This window comes from Ptiloglossa arizonensis, chromosome 5, assembly GCF_051014685.1.
Source record: "Ptiloglossa arizonensis isolate GNS036 chromosome 5, iyPtiAriz1_principal, whole genome shotgun sequence".
Taxonomy (NCBI): Eukaryota; Metazoa; Arthropoda; class Insecta; order Hymenoptera; family Colletidae; genus Ptiloglossa; species Ptiloglossa arizonensis.
This window is the reverse complement of record NC_135052.1, coordinates 7,186,027-7,201,991: the sequence shown is the minus strand read 5'-3', so window position 1 is coordinate 7,201,991 and position 15,965 is coordinate 7,186,027. Positions and strand designations below refer to the sequence as shown.

At 39.8% G+C, this 15,965-nt stretch overlaps 1 long non-coding RNA gene across 1 annotated transcript; it reads left to right on the top strand.

The window, feature by feature from the left end:
• The first annotated feature begins 1,032 nt into the window (after window positions 1–1,032).
• Window positions 1,033–2,773, top strand: LOC143146937 (uncharacterized). Its single transcript, XR_012992120.1, has 2 exons — window positions 1,033–1,173; window positions 2,493–2,773. It is a non-coding gene; the product is annotated as an uncharacterized LOC143146937 (long non-coding RNA).
• Window positions 2,774–15,965: the final 13,192 nt, after the last annotated feature.

Genomic DNA, 15,965 nt, shown 5'->3' with positions numbered 1-15,965 from the left:
GGGCCGCGTTGTTCAACTTTGCGAAGTTAATTTAATGTCTCGCTGCATCTTGCTTTAGTTCCGGTTATGTTGGTTAACGCCATTGTTAATCTTCCCGTTAACGTTGGCCTGTTTCGCCTTTGAATGCTGTTTTGCGTGAAGCTCCGCGCTTTCCTTTAGCGACACTCGCTTGCAATACTCGGGAACAATTGTAAGATACATCTGCACACCCTATGGATTCTGAAATTATAGAAACGAGTTTAATTCAACTTGGCCAACTCTTCGAGATGGCGTTCGCTAACAACCTACTTGTTCACAATAGCTACCCCCTTGTGTACGGATACGTAGATTTTCTGGATTCGTTGGCAACGATAGAGTAAACATTAAAATTGAATTATCGCTCGCTGGGTGAATAATATTGTCCACTTGGTTAGAATCGACCAAAGTGATCATTTAACTGTATTTATACGAAACTTTTTCGTGTGTACAATTATTAACACAATTAGAAATGGAAATGAAATATTTAATCGATACGAAACACGGACGATAATTAAAATCGTTAAAAATGAAACGAAATATTTCAACGATACGGAGAATCGCTACGATTATTGAAACGGTTTGGAACGAAATGAAATGTTTCATCGAGAGTATTGAATCTATAAATGCTTTGCGTTACCGAACGTCAGCAAAAGATATAATCGTTTCGAATAAATATTCAGTACCTAAGGGTACCTTGCTCGAATCGACTTAAACGAACCGTTTAAATGTTACATCAAACTCGTTTCTTGTACAACATCTGACGTTAACTGTTGAGGTGACTGTTGCAATAGGTGACCACTGGATTACGTATCTCAATTGTGTAATTAATAAGTTTGTATTTTGCACGTTCAACGTTGGTACGTATTCATTTGTTGCGTTTCGCTACATTCGATGGACTGTTATTTATATTTGGAGTAGTTTTTAGAAATGAATTGAACCTAAACAATGATCTATATGTTTTTATATATGTAGACCGATATGCCGAGTTACGGTTAGGTGGACGGAAAATAGAAACGCGCGTATTCAGCCATTTCTTTAGAAATACCGATCGCTTAGAATTTCTGGAGAAATACAAGTAGCCGAGGAGTATCCGATACTCAAGACTGTAAAGTTTGGAATGTCAGCATGGATCAAGCACTACGTCAAGGATGCATGGTAAGCTGAATCTCGTTTAAAGCTGATACGAGCCTTGTACATTACACAAGGCAGTCATTTCATCGATGACCTTAATGACTAAAGCTATCTTCTTACGAACATCTCCGTTTAAACTCACGGTCTCGACGTTCTATCGGTTAAGTTTTTACCTCCAACTTACAACGTTAAGTAATAGTAATCACGCAACACGAAACGGTAATTTTAAGGGAAAGTTAAATTTCAGCTCTTCGTAAATATTGATCGGTCCGATCGAGTCAATTACACTCAAAGTCTAAAAAATTTATTCGCATTTAATTTTCGTTTAATCCGGGTATTGAAATTTTAAACCCGAGGGCCAACAATTACAACCACCTGTACCAAAATGGCGATTAACTCGTATTCGTTAACCCGCACGGTTGCCACGTACTACGCATACGTATCTTTCTACGTAGAAATCGCAATAAATTGTTTTCAATATTTACGAAAAGTAAATTTCGAACAATGTACACCGCGCGACGTAGGTGTTCGGGGATAAAATTTCAGACGGTTCGTTTCAATTGCAAAAATTACGAATTAACATTTATCAACGTCGACTCTATCAAACTTTGTACAATTTTACCTATTTCGAACGTTCAACGTGGGTTCTCACCGTCCTAATTATCGATCGTTTCGCTCGAGTAGATCGCTTTTCAAACCTGAACGAGTTTCATCGCGGAACATCCTTAATATTCCGGGTGCCTCCGTAATCACGGTATAAAATTCTCATTGTCGCTTTTCATCTTCCCGTAGCCGTTGAAAACCACCCCACGCGATGCACCGTATCACGAGCACCTAAGATGTTCTCGTAAAATCGTATTTCAGGCTGTTACGCACGCGTGGATGAGTCTCGTTCCTTGCTCGCTACATCCAACGGGTCTTTTCCCTCTCCTCTTTTTCTCTATCCAGTGACGACGTCTCGTCCCTTGCTCTCTTTATTATTATTATTATTATTATTATTATTATTCTTATTATTATTTTCTTTTTATTTCTTCGGGGCCGTCGACTTCGTGCTCCGCACGCGTTGCTCGTGCACTTTGCGGAGTTACGCTCGTCCGCGAGTATACAAATTTTTCCCGTTCGCAGTTCGAGGTAGTCGTTTCCACCCTTAACGCGCGGTTGTTTTCCTCGAACGGAAGGCGAACTCCTAATTAATTTTCCGTCGTCGCTTTACTTTGGTCGGGCGATAAATCAGGCAACGAAGTTTCAATTTGCCGTCCAACCTAACGCGGCGTGAAACTTCCGCGTAAACGGAACATAACTGGCCCGTTAATCAGGCGAACCGTTTGTGTTACTTTTTGTAGGGACCGACTTCGCGTCACAGATACCAAAAGCTCTCCAACTCGGAGAATTCAGGAATGGAGTTTGCCTCTGGGAACGCCTTGATGTTCGTACATTCTCCGGTGGACCACAACAAAGGTCGTTGAGTTACAAGCCCGCGGCCAATGAATCGATAATTCCGGAACGAGCAATGATGAGCGCGTGCTGTTCTCGTTACGCGGATAGAGTACGACCAATCGAATTGATAACCTCGCGCTCGACATCATTTCCGGCCGACTTCGTCCGAAGCTGCGTTTTTCCTTGACAACTATTGGAATTTACTGCTTACGGCTGTAATTAAATCGAACTTTAATATTTCGTTTCTATCGATACTTGGCTTTTTATTCGATTCGGGGAAGTATATCTTTGCGGTCCGTTCTACACGGGATCGGTCTTCGGATTAACCGAACGATTCATTCGCCGAAGAAGGTAAACGTGAATCGTAATGCGCTTTGGTGACGAATTTTTATATTTGTATAACAAATCATGATGGGTTTGTAAAACCGATGGTCCAGATGAAATGGAGAATTGTTCTCTAGAGGTTGTTCGATAAGTTTTGACGTTTTTTCCATTGTAAAGAATACTATGATACTTCAACTTTGCACAACTGTAAGTTGTTGTATATATACTTACCGGAGATGATTTTTGTATCATCATGAGTCGGTATAGGAATTCAATGGTAACGAAAAGGTTCTTGGAGAAGAATTTTCGAGAAGCGAAATTCTTTAAATAATATAACCTATCCCGATTCGTGACGATCGATCGAAATAATTTGGGAAACATCGATGAAGCTGAAAATAGAGAATTTTATCTTCAAGATTTATTTACCACCCCTTAAACGTTCGATCGGAGTTGCTGCAAGGATTCTCTTTTCATAAGTTGATATTATCAGTATAACATAAATCGTATGCATGCGTATACAACGAACGTGTTACCGACGTAATCCCATTTATATGTGTTATCGGATATTTGTTTCGTATAGGCTTTCGCTTCGTTAATTTTAATATAATTACGCGAAACAATATTACTTATATCGTGTACGTATTATGATCTTTTCAAAAGATCGAGTATTCGATCCGAACGGGTAACTTTGTACAATTTCAATGGCTTCGTTCTACAATTATTTCGTACAGTTTCGCATATGGAAAATTGATAATATCTCGTTATATTTCAATGGTTTGCATTGTTACATCAGAGATTTAGAATGCAACGGACGAGAAAAATTGAAATAGCGTTATTGATGGTTACGTGTTATGGGTGTATCAACGGGGTGGGTGTATGGTGCTTGAGTGCTAGCTACAGGAAGGACGATCAAATTGACAAAGGGTAGAGAGAAGTCGAGGGTTAAATGAAATTAATCCTGCATCAGGATCGCCGTGTGCAATCCCTCCATCAGCTGCGCGGACAAAGGTGACAATATCTCCCTAAATAAAGTTGCTTAATTTTCAATTGAAATTGTACGACGATTTTACGCACGTTGAAAGAAAGAAACGTAGGATATTGTCAATATCGATCGGGCGTCGCTCAAGGAGTAACATTGTTTCGCTCTTTCAGTTTTGTTGATAAATAATATTTGTTGCTAGACACACGAGTCTTTTCATATATTTCGATATCGTTATTATACACATTACCGTTACCGTATATATTAATCAACTACCAGTTACTCCCGGGCAATAAATTGTAAACAATGACCAATGTCAATGCGTATCAGTTGAGTACAGATTTCTGCACGTTACATTAGTAAAATGCTTTCAACGATGCATTAGCTCGAACATTATAATCTAAAATTTAATCGTCGCGATAATGGCGATGAATGTACCCGATGCATTAACGTGACGCAAATGTCGAAGCATCTCCGTTCATTCGCGAAAGTATAGTTACGATGTAATAAATCGAAACGATCCAATGAAAATATTTCCTTTGAATCGAGTCAACTTTGTTATCTTCAAAGATTTTTTTACGTTACGTTACGAGTTATTTACAGTTAGTCGTTCCGAGGGTGTAATTAAACTAATATAAAAAAACATCTCTTAGCGGTTTTATTCGTTCGAACGATAACTGTTTATCGTCGAAACGTTGCGTATTTATTCCAACAAGGAAAGAAATAAAGAGTATAATTTTTGTATTGTTGCAACGTGTCGGGAATAAAGTTTGACAAAAAGAAGATAACATTTCTCGTTACGACACATTCAGTCGTAATTGTTTTCACCTAAAGAAAAATTTATTTTCTCTTCGTTGAATTTTGTTTCAGATACGTTCGAATGATACAAAAAATTACTTATCTTTCTTCGGTTTCGTTTCAATTTGCTTTTCTTTCTCGGAGGAAATCTATGGCTCCATCGAAGTCGCTAGTTTTCGTTTATTTATTAATCGATTCACCCGGGAATATTTGAGAGAAACATTTCTAATAAAGTTACACAAATTAGAGGAAGATCGTCGCGCGCGCGTCACGTGTATTTACGTAAAGAGTCTTGTACGATTATATGGTTTGTTCGTCCCGTCACGGTTAACAGCGTGTTGTTGGTGCATACTATAACTCCGGCGCACCGGTCGGCGAAATAAACGCGAAGCCATTTCAACGGTGATTTCTATGATACCGGTGTACATTATTTGAGTTACAATGCAGCGTTGCGCGAGTGCGGGAAAGTCGAAGTTGCAATGTTTAATGGCGCGTTCCGACAACAACGATATGTCATTTCAGTCCGTCGCAAATATTGGCAGAGCCACCTATCCCCCCCACGCAGCGAACTTAAAATAGAGTTGGAAACGACGTCTCCTAACGTTTGTATAGACATCCCTCGATCCATTTTTAGCTCGTTTTCAAGCCTCGACAATTTTTCTCGTTATAAATTTCTCATGCTTCGCGCCTGGAGGGTAATGTGTATTTCGCGCGTCCACCGGTTACATCATTGTTTTTATTCTTTTCTCTCGTTCGAAAAAAGCCATTTTCGCGTCGTGCTATTTTCGAACGAAAGCTTTCGCTTATTGAAAAGTTTACAAGTATTTCCTCTTCTCTCTTTTTTTCATTTTCAACGAAAATAAAATCTTTAACACAGTCGTCACTGTTGCCTCTCAATTGCCGATCAAATCGTTCATAACGCACGGTTCTTCGGGCAAATTTACCATGTAAAATTTGGGATGCGTAAAATTTGCCACGGTATTTTCCGTACGATAAAATGAGCGATTTCGAAACGAAACTGATTGCTCGTTCGAGAGCTGCGAAAAGCTTGAAAATAATCTGAACGGTGCAATAAAATTCATTCCGGACGATATTTGGGCAACGTTTGCGGACGTTACACGAAGTAACAATAAGATTTTATTATTCGAACGTTCATCCGTCCGAGCTTTTAATTACGAGAATGTTTTTCGAGCAATTCTTCGAACGTTGCTTAACAGGCGCGCGGCGCTTTTAAAAGAAAAGTTTGTTTAGAAGAAGCGTTAAAGCGGCTCGAAGATCTCGGGACGTAAAATAAATGAGTTCCATCGCCCTCTTTTTCCGTGTTCTAATTCCACCATTCCCTTCGACCCACTCTTCTCTCCCATGGCGAATGAAATGCCCGAGAAAACGATAAAGTTTTCGTTCTACTCCGAGACCTTCCTTTTATTCTTTGCCTTTGCTCGTGATTCGCGACAGCGAGCTCCATGCTCGGGAGTATGATTTTTATGGGACGAATGAATGGTAGCTGAAATATTTGTACTTTGCGGTGAACTTGACGCTTGTTCTTTTATTTCTCCAGTGTGTTGAATTTGTTAAAAAAAAAAAAAAAATTCCCGATGCTAGGAATTGTCTTCTTTTATCGATCAAAAGGGTGATTTTATCTATTCGTTTCTGTAATTGCAAATTCATTTTCCTCGGATGGGATGTAATGTATCGAAATGCTTCTTGATATCGTACAGCGTGCCTTTTTATTTATCGATTCTTATGGATTGTTTAATTTACCGTTTAACGTTCTACTTTTAGTATTTCATTTCAAAGCTCGGAGATACGTTATTATTCTCTTTGTAATTCTTTCGAGTTCATTCGTCTCGTACAACGATCTATTAGTAAGTTCTAGTTTGCAATAATGCTCCTCTTACCAAGGCTAATGCTATTATCGGTGCTATTGTCAGAATCCTGGCTATTGTTGGAAAAGTCCTTGCATTACGTCAATAAGTGATTTCCGGAATATTATAGAAGATAAGATTGAATTTATCGTCGATGGTATTCATACGTCGTGTCGATACGTGTAAGTGTAAATGAAATACAAATTGAAACAATTCGTTTGGAGCGATCGCGAAGGCAGTGCACGATAAAATGTAACGAAGTGGAAAGACAATTTTGTAGGAAATATCGATTAGAGTCGAGACACAACGAAGTGGCTGCTCAAACTCATAGAGAGAGAGGGTAGTCTCTCAAAGAGAAAAGTAATTGTTGTTTGATCACAAACGAGCGTCCAAAATTGTTGATCCTCGTACGAGCCCCCAAACAATTGTTGTACTCGTGCGGTATGTTGGTGTATATTTAAGTATATTAACTATATTATAAGTTACAGTGTTATCAGTATTAGACGTGGTATTGGCAATTAGTTTCGCTTTTCACTAAAGATAGATCGACCGTGTATAAGACCAAGTTTATCGTCTTGATGCCATACATACGTAACAACGTACTCTCCTTTCTTAATATGACATACTGTGTCATACTACGACAAACCACGACATACTATCCGTGACGTACTCTTACATACTGTGAACATACCGTGTCGAAAACGTTCTTCTCGCATCCTATATATAGCCACGCGCATTCATTCTCTTTCGGACACATTCGGTCATCCTAATCGTTCGCCTTTTCCAAACACTCGTCATTTTCTCCGAATCACGTGTATTACCCTTTCGTCCTCGTGCATTTCCATGCTCGGTCGTCTCGCAAGACCCCCTGTAAAGGGATACTCGTGCCTTCCAAGAAACCTAGCGAACACATCGGCTCCAAGTGTTTACCTTCACGCAGGTCTGTTCGCACGCGCTCGAAGCAGGCCCAAGCGGACACGGAAAATCCGATACTACATAATTTAACATAAAAGTGAAACGTAAAAATAAACGATATCTATGACACGTTAAACACGCTAGAAGGGTTCTTGTTCCCTGTACGGAATATTCTTTACGCACGTAACACGGAGCAACAAGGAAATTGTACAAAATTTATAATTAATTTCAATCTAAACCAGAACGTGTCGCGCTGTCACACCCGACCACGCGCAAAATATGCCGTTCTTTATTCTCGAAACGTGTTTCGAACTGATTCCGTTCTTTCCGGTTTGACGAGTTTTAGTTTAATTTTCTACTCGCTACACTTCTGAGTCAATGATGTAAGAATATTGTGTTATTATGTTTTACGTCACGTACAAATATTGCCACACATGTTCATTCACAATTTATATAACAGAGACAGTTACGTAGGATTTTTATTTAAGGATCCGAATGTATCAGAAATATTTATATAGGGTGTCCTAATCATACCGGTCGAGTTACTTTTTGAATAAAACTCAAACGGTTTAAGTAATCTTAATATTTTTTCTTCTATTTCAAAGTACAAACTTCGGAGTTAATAGTGGAACAGGGTATCTTCCAAACGGCCATCTCGGTTTTTTTTCAAAGACCACCGATCTTTTCTTACAATTTTTCACGTTTTCGCATAAACTCGGATCAATTTCACCAATGACACGTTCGACTAACGAAAAAAGTTCAAAGTTGGTGGTGAATTGACATCACCTTTTCGAGAAATTGCACGTTGCGGAAATTTTGTTTGCAAAAGTGTCATTGTTTCGTTCGCTGTGTGGCAAGGAGCACTATCTTGCTGAAATCAAATATCAGCCAAGTCAAGATCTTTCGATCGATGCCAGATGTCAGCCAACATATCGCGATATTATTTCCCATTCACAGTAACCACTTGGTCATCATCGTTTTCGAAGAAAAATGGCCCAAATGGTGACTCGCTTTGGATGCATTGACAATCGTTCAACCTGTCGTGGAGTTTCCGAGTTCCGCATACGATAATTTTATTCATTCGCAGTGATTTTCGCCGGTACAGAATTTCGAGAGAAGTGATTCGACAAAGTTCCCGAATTATTATCGTTCAAGATCGCGATTTTTTGTAATCGCACACGTTCTTTCATCGTGTACTTTTCCATAATTAATTTCTTCTTCAGATACTTCGCAATTGATCACACCCTACGATATTCTGAACTCAACGTCCTCTCTCCGGAAACAGGTTATTACAACAACCCTTGTTCGAGGCGACAATTCTTTTTATACCCCAGAATTTGGGTCCTATGTGACTTATGTCACGGGTCTTGATGAATGTCGACCCTACTGACTCGCTCAGGTGATCGTCAGACGACAATCGGACGATGGGCCTCTATTGTGTCCGTGTCGTTGAAAATTCCACGGTCCCGTCGGCTTACGACCAGTACACACGTACACATACATACGTGCGCACCACTCGTTGGCATCCTGTAGTTACTGTGTCGTTCAATAATTTGTTTTTTTTTTCCATTGTAAAAAACACTACGACACTTCGACTTTGAACAACTGTAAATATACGGACGAGTCGACGGATCTGCACGAAACTTCACACATGTTCCTCGAACAATTATAACATCTTTAGAAAGATACAACGACAAACCTGATAGCTCCGTTTCTTACTGAACGACAAAACTTATCGAGCAACCTATTATGTATATCAATATTGTGGTATAATTTATCGAGTTATGTATAATTAATACTGTGACAATAGCTGGATAACAGTAAATAACGTGACTATGACACAACTCTTTACAACGCTTCACGACTCTTTGTTTAACCTTGCTCGGTTCGACATTTCTCGACTCAACACTTCTCGGTTCAACACTGGCTTTCCTTTTGAAAAAGGAACAGCCCTTACCCGCTTTTCATTGGGCCTGCTCCGACCCTTACTTTCTCTTTTATTACCCTCGCTCGTTGCTCGCCAAATGCTGTCTTAAAGCTACGTTTTCTTAAATCTACGTTAAGCTAAAATTGCGATATCACAATACATTTGATAATATGTAGTATAATATATTTCATTAATTCTTTTGCACAAGTATTCGATTGAAACCTATCGATTGTATTTTCTTCGATCGAAATAGCACAGCGATTCAAGTACTCGACAAACAGATTTCAAACTGTAAATAAAAATATTTTTCCGGTGTATTTTTTAGTCGACATTTGAACAAGTTATCGATATCGCAATAGTTTGCAAGGAGTGTAAGTGTCATTGTACAGAAATACTGTGAGTTTTAAATAAATTATAATTACTCGTGGCAGGGATTGAGAAAAGCTTAATGGATATTTTCCGAATCGATCGTTTCCCTGTTTTATTTCTTGAATTGTGGCAAATAACGATAAATCTTTAAAAAGTCACCGGGATCGTTGCCTGGAGAAGAAGATTTCGCTGGTCATTAATGTCTGAGTAGAAACTTCCGTTTCCGGCAGTCGTTATCGTCGTTCGAAGGTCGACTTCCAGCATTTCTTTCGTCGGTGGATCGTTATACCGTCTGCGACGAAATGACGTCGATGTTTTCGATTTTTTTTCTACCTTTTATTCTTCGGGACAGTCACCAGAAATATTCGCCAGGCTCGGATGCAATTTTCGCGGAATCGTTGATCGCAAAATTTGAAATTTACGCTCTTAATTGCGCCGAGTAATCAAAGGACAAAACAATACAGTTTGAAACGTTACGAATTCTCTGTACGGTATGAAATCTTGTTCTGGTAGCCACGTTACGCGACACGGTTGAATTTGTATGCATTCTCTTGAGCGATGTTCCGTATTTACACACGACCGTATTCTCTTTGCCGGCCGTGGCCGTGCTCGAATTTTTGCTAAAACCGAAAACAAAACTGCACGAAACGCGGAAGGGTTGGCCGCGAGTACAGTGGCTAGACAATACAGGTAGTGTATCGCGTACGTATAACGTGGCTACCGGACTAACAAGGTAATCTACTCATCTCGCTGAAAGACTCAACGTGCCTTTCAGGTTAATTGTTTCCCAGAGCCGAAGTCTCGGGGCGCGCTAATACTATTAGCTCCTTATAGTCCTAGCAATTAGAAGGCGGCTTCGGTGAGACGATAAGGATACTGGGGGACCCTAACCGGAAACAATGTTACTCGCGGCGGGACGAAAATTCGTGAGTTTTTTGCGCCGGTCTGCAATCTTCCGGAGCGGGGTTCATTTTCGCTGATCGAAGCCCGGGAAAACTGACGATGCAGCGTAAGAACCGGTTGCTTTGTACATTTAGATGAACGTACCTTCAATTATGTCTTCCCGGTGGGGAGAGTGGATGGATCAATTTCCTGCGGAGTTATTTTAATCCGCGGAGTCTCTCGTAGCTTCCACGAAGGAACAGGGTGGATGGAACGTAGCACGATAAGACGAAACGTACCTACGGTATTGTTGATCCAAATTTCGAAAGCTGTATCGGGTAATTCGTTCGAAGCGTTCCGTGTAAATTATTCGTGAACTATCGTACGAAAATTATACGAAATAAAAGTTGCACTGTACGAATGGGTATACATTATCGAATAATTAGTTCTCGCTACTTTACCTCTTTATCGAGATACGAAGATCGTTTTGAGTTTTCCAATCGTATTTCGTGAAACGTGACTCTGCGATTAAATGGATCGTTGAACGTTCGATAGAAAACCAGTAGGGTATATCGATTTAAAGACTGATAATTATCGAGATATTCTGTAAACGAGTTTTAATATAAATGATATGTAAAAACGTGCCGGCAGCTTTCGGCGAATGAAATGTTTAGTCGATACGTTAAACGTTTGCAACAGGACGTTGCGAACGATACGGAAGGATTCTTAAAGGAGGATATCGGAAAGATCGATAATTATTGGAAATTCTTCGATCGATACGTTTAAAGAATATAAACGTGAAGCTTTGAAAACACGTTTCTGGACTTTTAAATGCGATATCCACTGTCCAAGTAAAAGTATCTTTTCTGCCGATTGGCGCTGTTCCACAGATAAGGAACGAACAAACGAACGTGATTATAATCCCTACCGAATTAGAAATTGTATCGTATAATTTAACCGAATGGGGTTTATAGAAATATTAATTACAAAGTCCGTGAAAAAGTTACGTCAGTTTCTTTCCCCCCTAGGGTTATTTGTAATCATTTGCATGGAAAAGTGAGAGTATACAGAAGTCCGTTAATTAGTTAAAACCGAGAGACCCGTTGTACGCGTGCCGGAGATACATATTCATAATTGATCGTATCGTAACGATTTACAAATGTAAATTAAAAAAGTGCGTGTTTACGTGGCAGTAGGTTTGACGTGGCATGATAAACAAGGTGCAAGGAATGGGACTAGGTTACGTGTGCGCGGAGTGATAAACAGTTTATCAGTATACGGTCTATTCGAATCTGAAACCCCGGTATTCGGTGTACTCGTATTGCAAAATCATCGAGCCCGATCGATCTCTCGCAGAGCATCGCATCGCGCTAAATTCTATTACAACGAAGCATTATCAACTGTAGGATGGATTCGGGTGTTATTTCAGTTTGTTAAAACGCATTTCGCTTCGTCGTCGATCGGTATCGATTTATTAAACGCGTCGGTGAATCGTCGCGTTTCGAATCGAAGAGTCTCGACGAAGTCGAAACAGACACGGACGAGTGTTTCCGTTTCAAGAATACAAAGTTGCGTAACGGAAGAATCGACACGGAGAAATGGGGAATTGAAACGCCCCCCCCCCCCCCCCCGATGCTTTGTTTATTTTTCGTTTCCGATGTTCAATCGACCCCGTGTTACAGGATATTCGACGAGTGTCTCGACTGTACCAATTAACAGCGTGTTACGGCCATTGTCTCCCTCCGGTGTAAAATTCACGATCAAGTTGACGATTTCACGCTCGACGGAATACGTCCTGTAACGTTAACAACGGTTGATCTCGTTGCGGATAAGTCCGTCGTTATCGACATCGAGCATAGCGCGGCCGCCCTGTCTCTCTCCTCGTGGATCGCTCTATTTCCAGAAATTCGAATATTAATGTGGACAAACGGGCACCAGATTCCCGCGGAGCGTGAATTCAACCCTCGTTCTAATTCCAAAGCTTAATCCAATCTGCATACAATTGTCAACGAGGGCGCGCAGTATCGCGGACCCGCTTGATTTTAATTAAACCCAATGCAGATTAAATCTAGGTTGTAAACGTGCCGGGATAAGGACAAATTAGAAACTCGCTTTGTACGCATAAATTAGTAACGATCGGTTGATGTTCGCCCGCGTCGTACCGAACCGAGCGATTAGGTTTCAGAGTGAGTCGCATCGAACCACGGATCGCGAAAAAGGACAATGGGACGGTTCGAGCGCGAGGATCGCATCGTGTATTCTTCACCGCTGACTCGAAGTACCATGACAGGAATGCGAGAAAAGTGGAGGAAGGGTACGCGTATTCTCACGCACGCGTTCAATTCTAGTTCGCTATTCGTCGTTGCAGTTGCAGGCAGTTGCAGGCACATGTGACCTGAGCGACGTTGAAAGGAGCGAGATAGAGAGAGATAACGAGAAATACGCGGCAATGCAACACGTTACCATTGTACGATAGTTATATTTAATACGGGACAACGATTTTTTATAGTTTTTTTGCAATATACTATGAAAGTATCGGTCATATAGTTAAAAGTAGAAGTAAGTAAAATTTATTTCAGGAACGAAAATAATTGAATGAAAATTCAATTTAGAAATGAACAAAAATTAATTTTCATTCATTTCGAAAGAAGTTATATACAGTGTGTGGTATATAACTGTCGTTACGATTTTTCAAGCACTTCTATACAGTCAGACGAAAACATGTTTCAGAGAAAAGTTAATCAGTTTCTGGTCAGCTACAAATTTAGATACAAAGAAACGTTTCTTGGTCAATATTGTAATAGCTTTCGTGTGTAGATGTACGGATAAAATGTATCCATTGCTTTCGTAAAAATGAAATATACTTTGCTTTAAGAAGAATTAAATTAAATGGGAAAACTTAATTTTCTGTTTTTTATTATTCTGTTTGCCCTGTATTTTTTATACCCGACATTAGCAACGTTAAATTTTAATACCTTTGGTAATGCCATTGTCCTCTTCTTGTGAAAAATGACTAGGGTTAAGTCGGATCGTGTTGTACAAAATATTTGAGTCCATTAAGGAAAATTGTTATATCTCGAAATCATCTTCGTTACTACACCTATAGAGAAACTGTTAATATTACGTAATATTTCTTTCGATATTAAATAACTCTTATGAGATGAAACACGTTTTATGGATTAAATACAAGCATAAACGAAACCACGGTAGTTTATAATCTTCAAACTTTATATATATATATATATATCAATTCAAATCTATTCCTACTACTATGGCGGAGTACGCGATTAGTTCAAAACGTGTGATTCAGGTGGGAATGAACGGTCAACAAAAGGCAATACACGTGTACCTAAAACGTAAGAGTGTGTAGTATTTTCGTCAAGAAAAAATCGAACGATTCCACTTTAACCCGATACGTATCGCGGGAGAGTATCTTCAAAGTTGATCTCAAAGTTTGTAATTTCGATGTCCATTGCATCGTGAGCGCTTCCCTCGCGCGTACAGAAACAATTACATTCCCTTAAGTACGAAATTCAAGACTCCGCAATGCCCTTTGTTCTTCGACGAGTGGTCGACAGAGGAAACGTCGCACGATCGAAAATGAAATTTTGTCGAGGATAGTTCTCGAACGTGTATTAATTGAAGAAGAAACGAAACTCTCGATAGCGCGAACTCGAACGATCAATTTTGAATTTCGATACGGAAATCCGATCGTAGCCGAATCGTCCACTTTTCACGGATTATTAACCGAAGCTCGGAGAAACGGAAGTCTACCAATCTCGCGATAGTGGATTCTGCTCGGGGCAGAACGGAATGGAAATCAGCAGCCCCGCGTTTGCATAAATTGCACTCAATTGCAACGACAACCGTAGAACAGCAGAAACTTCAAATATAAACCGTAGCTCGAGAAGTTTGAAGTCCCTCGGGAGTAGCGCTAATTAAGAAGGATTCGAGACAATTAATTCGTACGCCGGACGTTTGTTTCTACTTCGAGAATCCCGCTAATATTCCACGTAGCAATCAGCGATGTCCCGTGGATTGAGCTGCTTCTACCGGCGAAATGATTCGAGTTGCAACGAGATATTTCGTCTCGGTGGCATCCGGTTTCGTGTAGTTCCCGGAACTTGGAGCAGTGAGAGTGTCTTCAAGAGCGGTTCAAAACTGAACACGTTTCGGTCCACGAGCTACAGTCGACAAACTCGGGGGATCGTCTTCGCTAAAACGTGACCCTAATCGGACATAGTCCAACATCGTCGACGGTGCATTAAACGAGGTCGCTAAGACTTAGCGCACGCACGAACACTTCGACGGAACAGCGTGGGGTGATTTTCACGCTGCACTGTCGATTTAGGACCGAGGTAGTTTCTGCTAACTCTAGCAGAAGAGTTGGCTACTTTTAACCCTCGTTCAGCGAGCTCCGTGTTCATTTTGACCCGTGGAACGTTTGTGCCACAGTCACGAAACAATAGCCGTAATCGTTGACCTGCTTTCCTGCTCGTTATAGCCGTTGAAATAAAAAACTAAAGAATTTATCGATCTAATAACGTAACGGTTCGATCGTGTGAAAAATTAGACAAATTGGAGTTTCTTTTATGACCAAAGTCCATCCACAGAGACAAGATACCAATGTTTACATCGATGACTGCGCAATCGGTTAAATGTAGCTATTCTATATTTTCTTGAGCTCCAGGAACGACTCAGTTATGGAGAGTTTTTTTCCACCGATCGGAATAAACCGAACTGTTTAAAAGAACTTACGGAATTCACATTGTATGTCTTCTTTCGAGCCATTTGGTTCGATTTCCAAGTTGCTCGATTTATTCGAACGGTTCGATTTTTTTCAAATAAACCGAACATTATTCGGCCGATAGTGGTTATCCGAGTCGTACTAGTAGTTTAAACAGTAATTTAAAATAAACTTTAAATGACAAAAAATTATTTTGTTCAACTTACTAATTTTATTCGTTCAGTTATTATCCTATATTCGTCTTATATTTCTTTAAGAAGTAATTGTTCGAAAATATAGTTTCTTTATTAGGTGTGCCGTTGATTATACAAGTCATTTAACTGTAAGTCAAATAGTTTAAATTACAAAAAGAGTAAAAATGAAGTTTAGAAAAAATGTTCTATGCGAAGTCAGCTCTGATCTGATCACGTGCAGTTAGAGCTGCATTTGCAGACTATTGCAGTAGATGTTTTACTGCAACGGCTCTAGAAGGGTACAATGGGCCAATAGTTCAACATAATAAATTTGACTTTCTTCCATGATACATTTTTTCTTTATTTCTACTACTAATTTAACGAAAATGTTTCGACGAAC